This window comes from Nanorana parkeri, unplaced genomic scaffold (assembly GCF_000935625.1).
Source record: "Nanorana parkeri isolate BGI_ZX_2015 unplaced genomic scaffold, ASM93562v1 scaffold48, whole genome shotgun sequence".
Taxonomy (NCBI): Eukaryota; Metazoa; Chordata; class Amphibia; order Anura; family Dicroglossidae; genus Nanorana; species Nanorana parkeri.
This window is the reverse complement of record NW_017306316.1, coordinates 147,051-152,720: the sequence shown is the minus strand read 5'-3', so window position 1 is coordinate 152,720 and position 5,670 is coordinate 147,051. Positions and strand designations below refer to the sequence as shown.

The 5,670-nt window shown below is 46.5% G+C and overlaps 1 protein-coding gene across 1 annotated transcript in view; it reads right to left on the bottom strand.

The window, feature by feature from the left end:
• PRPF8 (pre-mRNA processing factor 8) overlaps positions 1 to 5,223 on the bottom strand; it is a 35,464-nt gene extending 30,241 nt beyond the window's left edge. Inside the window, 1 exon segment of the mRNA XM_018573819.1 lies at positions 5,093 to 5,223. The gene's annotated coding sequence lies outside the window, so the exon portion shown is untranslated.
• Positions 5,224 to 5,670: the final 447 nt, after the last annotated feature.

Here is a 5,670-nt window from a genome sequence, read left to right as displayed (position 1 = left end):
ACCTGTGGACCCCAAAAGAAGCTGATGAAGCAGAGATCTGTTTCATCAGCTTCTTTTCTTTGGCTATAGCAGCCAGATGACTGACAGGTGAATGCGGAAGTGATGTAATACACATCACTTCTGCATTCACAGCCCTGAGGGAGATCAGCAAGTCGCTGATCTCCCGTCCTCTTCCTCCTGACGCCCTGCGAGCCGGTCCCGGGCCACGGATCCCGGGATTGAAGGTGAGGGGTCAGGTGGGTGGCGGAAACTGGCGGCGGCCGCGCGAGGGTGGGGAGGGGTGTAACGAGCACATAGACGATCGGCGGGCTGTGGAGCCGCCGATTGTCTATATGTGAAACACCCGGTAAAGGGTGTTTGCATTGGTCGGGTCTTTTCTGCCCGTGCGTGCCCGCAGAAAAAAATGCCGTCTGGAGACGGCAACCCGCCAATGCAGCAGTGCCATCCGTCCTTTTTTTACAACGGGCGGACGGCAAGTGGTTAAAACAAACCAAAGAGCCAGGAAGGAGTCAACACAAACACCAAAAAACTCATCAATATGCACAAAGTCAATTCAAGGAAAATGAACAGATTCACCCAAAATTTCTCCTTCCGCTTTGATTGGGGCTGCAACTAATAATTATTTTCATAATCTATTAGTTGGCCGATAGTTTTTACGATCAGATAAAAAATTGGAGTTACGTACCTGGTAACTCTGTTTCTAGGAACCTTCCAGGACAGCATTAGAGAGATAGGCTCCTCCCACCGGAAACAGGAAACACATCACCCACACCTAGAATAAAAAGAGTACCAGCCTAGCACACCTCAGTTAAAACATAAGAACCGAAGGATACCGCATCACAAACTCAGTCTCATGGAAGATGTACACATACAGAATTTATACATATGTATATATGTACTCCAATCTCACAAAGTACGGTATCTCGCAGCAAGCCGCACCATTAAACGGGTGGGTGTATCTAAACCGTGCGTTCCAGTGCAGGTGATCACAGTTGGTATGAGGTGCATTTGGGATGCCATTGAAATGAATGGCACTGCAACGCACCTCCTGCAGCAGAATTTGTCAGGCCGAAACCTAAAATTACTTTTTTCTCCAATCGTATAACTTTTTTTTAAATAATTGTATTGTAAGCACATGGTGCTTGAATAGTTTCAGCCAGGAAATGACAGCTGCAAATGGCAAGATTCCACAGACGGCAGCTAAATGTAAAGTGGGCTGGTGCAATAGCCGGCCTGCTATTGGCCATTTCAAATTGCAGGCTGGCTATTGCTTGCTGTGCCCTTCTCCCAGCGTGGAGGAGGGAGCTAGGGGATCCAACCAACTAATCGATGAGAATAGTTTGACAACTATTCTTATTATCATCGATTAGTTGGTTGCAGCCCTACTTTTGTTTAACTTTGACCTTCTCCATCCCCACACTATTCTCCAGAGATAGGTGAAATAACCAATACTTCCATAATCGGCAGCATACAAAGCTTTCCCTTTCTTGCACCACAGGGTCGCTGTACAGGCAATACCCAGACCTAAGCTCTGTCCCCTCAAAGAAGGGGGAGCTAACCAATGTCAACATCTACACCCAGTGTTGTTCAGGATCTTTGACCATCTTGATTGGCTGGGCATGAATGATACAACTCTTGCACATGCCCACAAAGTGTGCCGAGAATGTACACTGAGCTGTGTATGCAGCGTACATTCTAAAAGGAGATTGCAAGCAGGCAAATTTACTTTATAGCCAAAGAGCCATATCATGTCTCTTCTACAATAAAAAGCCTACCTGCTCGCCAATTCTATTTTTCCTTTAAAGTTCTGCATTAAAGTGACACTAAACTCAGGAGTTAAATCTTAAAAATGAGTACCCGATTAACAAAAATAGAGCTGGTAATGATTAAAATGTTTGTGTTCGATTAATCGTGCCCCACTCAATATGGCCGCCGCTTGAGTGGGGCAACTCAGAATAATAACGTGCTGGATTAGGGTGATCCTAGTTCATTTTATTACTTATTTGCTGTGCTGTATGTGTATAGGCCAATGCCTTGGCTGGCGCTCGTGCAGAAAGTTTCTTGGGCAAACTCACCGGCCCAAGTGGCTTCGTCGGCTAACGAAGGGGGGAGGAGTCCGGTTACGTCACGGACATCGCCGTTACCGGACTCCCCCCCCCTTCCCTTCGTTAACCGACGGAGCCACTTGGGGAAGGGGGAGGAGCCCGTTGATGTCACCGGATCGCCGACAGGACTCCCGGAAGCCGGCGGAGAGGTGAGTGTTTTCATTAGAAATCAAAATAATTCGAATCGATCAAAAAGTTTAACAATTAATCGAGAAATTAATCTTTAATTTCCACAGCCCTAACAAAAATGTATCTTATTTGTGTATCACTCGGCTGTAGATCCTCAAATCATCTCTGAATTGGTGCTGACACTGTCCTTCCTTCTGGAGTGTGGCTACTTTTGTTCCCCATGGTTCCTGTGTGTTTTGTAAAGTAGTCACTGCTCCAAGCTCACTCCTGTTATGGACTACAATCTCACATTCCGTTTTCTAATTTGTATTGAGATTTTAGTCCATCACAGGAGTGAGTGTTGGAGCGGTGACCAGGGGGAACAAAAGTAGCCACCCTCTGGGCACGTTCCCACCGTGGAGCACTAATTATGCAGATCGCACTGGACCGGAACGTAGGCACTGATGTGCCATGCGTTCTGGTGCGGGTGATCGCACTGCGGGCGGGGTGTGTGGCATTGACTTCAATGCAATGACACACCCCCCCACCCCTGAATGCAGGAAGCAAGCCAAAATGCAATACAGTGCGTTCCAGAGGCTGAATGCTCCAGAACACACTGTTTATGGAGTGAACAGGCCCTCCAGAAGGAAGGACAGTGTCAGCACCAACGCAAGAGATGATTTGAGAATCTACAGCCGAGTGATACACAAATAAGGTACAGTGAGGTGAATTTATCAAACTGGAGCAGCCGTGCATGGCAACCAATCGGCTTCTCTCTCATTTCCAAACCTTAAAGTGACATTAAACCCTCAGATTTTTTAACATAAACCAATACTGTAGTGTGCGCCTTACTGTAATCCATGGTAGTTCCCCTTCTCTTTGCTGCTCTTCCTTTTAAATCTGTATCTGTTTTCATGCTTGAAAGAGAACTTCCCTTTTCAGCAGACTGCCTTGTCTCACATGGTGTCTGTGTATACGTTTCTATAGGCTGTAACCTGAGCCAGCACTACAGGAAGAAGCCCTGAGCTGAAAAGGGAAGTGCTCTCCAAGCATAAGAAAAGATACAGATTTAAAAGGAAGAGCAGCAAAGAGAAGGGAAACAACCATGGATTACAGTAAGGCACACATTACAGTATTGTTTTATGTTAAAAAATCTGAGGGTTTAATGTCACTTTAAGGTTTGAAAATGAGAGAGAAGCCGATTGGTTGCCATGCACGGCTGCTCCAGTTTGATAAATTCACCTCACTGTATCTTATTTGTGTATCACTCGGCTGTAGATTCTCAAATCATCTCTTGCGTTGGTGCTGACACTGTCCTTCCTTCTGGAGGGCCTGTTCACTCCATAAACAGTGTGTTCTGGAGCATTCAGCCTCTGGAACGCACTGTATTGCATTTTGGCTTGCTTCCTGCATTCAGGGGTGGGGGGGTGTGTCATTGCATTGAAGTCAATGCCACACACCCCGCCCGCAGTGCGATCACCCGCACCAGAACGCATGGCACATCAGTTTAATGTCACTTTAACTGAATAAAATGGAGAGAGATACTGATTGGTTGCCATGCGCAACTGCTTCAGTTTTAATAAATCCCCCCCGCACTGTTGTTAATAGTTAGGTACTTCAACACATTTTAAGATTTAACTGCTGAATTTACTGTCACTTTAAATTAGAACTGTTGATCGTACCAGCAAGGAGTATCCTCAGGCACTTCATTTCATAACGCAACAACACTTATACAATGCAACGTCACCAACATTTGCTGGAGTTTTCTCTAACGTAAAATGATGAAATAGAAATACTGTATACTAAATTACAGCGGTTAACCTTATACAGTCCCCAGAATACAACCAATCAGCTTGTATCCTTAGAAAATGATTGGTTGCAAGGCACAGCTACTCCAGTCTGAGGCTGGGTGCACACTTGGGAGTACCATAGGCGCGTTTTTTCTGCTCGTTTTTTTCGTTCAGTGAAACGCGCGTTTTTATACCTACCTGGCGGTGTGATTTTTTCCCACTTTATTTTCTCTTTTTTTGTTTTTAACTTTTCAAAGGTCCCGCCGGTTCTGCCCCCTGCGATGCGACTGCTCGCATGGGACGGAGCCCGGAAGTCGGCAGCGGACACAGCGGGGATCGCGGACAAGGTAAATCCTGTCCACGATCCCGTACATGTTTTTTCGAGTGTAGGGCGTATTTCAGCGCGTTTCCACGGGCTGAAATACGCCCAGGTGGGAACCATGTCCACAGGGATTTCACTTGCTGAGCGTTTTTCAGCGCTGAAAAACGCCCAGGTGTGAACCCAGCCATAGTAAGTTCCCCTCATTCTTTTTCACGATAGTGGGAGCAAATAAATAATTCTAATTTGCACAGGAAGCTGCTCACAATGCAAACTAGTTTATTTAGCAATTGCAGCCACATTCATTACAAAGAAGACTAAGTGATCATGCAAGCCAACACCAACTGTTTACATATCGATTCCTAGGATCAGGAATGTACAGCCTTATTATTTTACGCGTTTTCACAATAGAAGGCTGGCTCAACTCATTATAAAACCGTCATGTGCATGGAGAACATGTCTCGTTCCCTGCACTCGCACTACATATAAAACCTCAGGATCCAGGCCTAAGCGGTTGGACTTCACAGCGAGCTCTATGGAAATCTGACTTGAGGCCTAGCAGACGATCATCGTGCACTCCCCCAGAGCCCCGTGCAACATAACACACCATACAATAACAGCGTACTTGGTACAATGCTCTGCAGCCGCACGTGAAACCGGAATTGTTTCTCGCGCACATTAGGCCTCAGCCCAGAACTCTCTCGGATCAAAAGTTAAGCGGACCTCAGGAAAACCCAAAAGCTCGCTTCCCCATGGGGCACACCACACACCTGGCTGTCCGGCCTCCCCTCTCCACTTCGGCCTGCCGAGCCCGACTTCCTCCTAGAACACAGAGACGGCGAGGTAACGCACCTCACACGATACGAAGAGTGACCCGGAAGTGGAAAGCCGTGACGTCACGTGACCGCTGCCTGTTGAACTAATCAAAACACGGCGCGCACGGTGAGGAAGTGACGACCTTCAGGGCGTGACCAGTAGGGTTAGGTTGTCTATGTGGTGGTGTTGTGTGGCAAGTAAAAAACGAGTAAAAGTGATGTTTGGTTGTATCTGTGTGACAAGAGGAGTGCAGAAGTGATACGCTAAGGGCATTTACTAAAGACAAGTGGAAGCTTAAATTTAACCCTTTCGCTGCCAAGACCTCCCGAACGCTTTTAACCTCAGCTGGCTACACCATTTTTGCAATTTTCTACTTTTTTATTTTTTAACTGCAGCTTTTAGCTTTGTAAAAGACCCCCCTAAACTAGGCCTGCAGCTAACGATTATTGTCATAATCGATTAGTTACCCGATTGTTTTTTCAACTAATCGATTGGTTGTATACAAAAAATTATCTCCCCCCCCCCCCCCCCC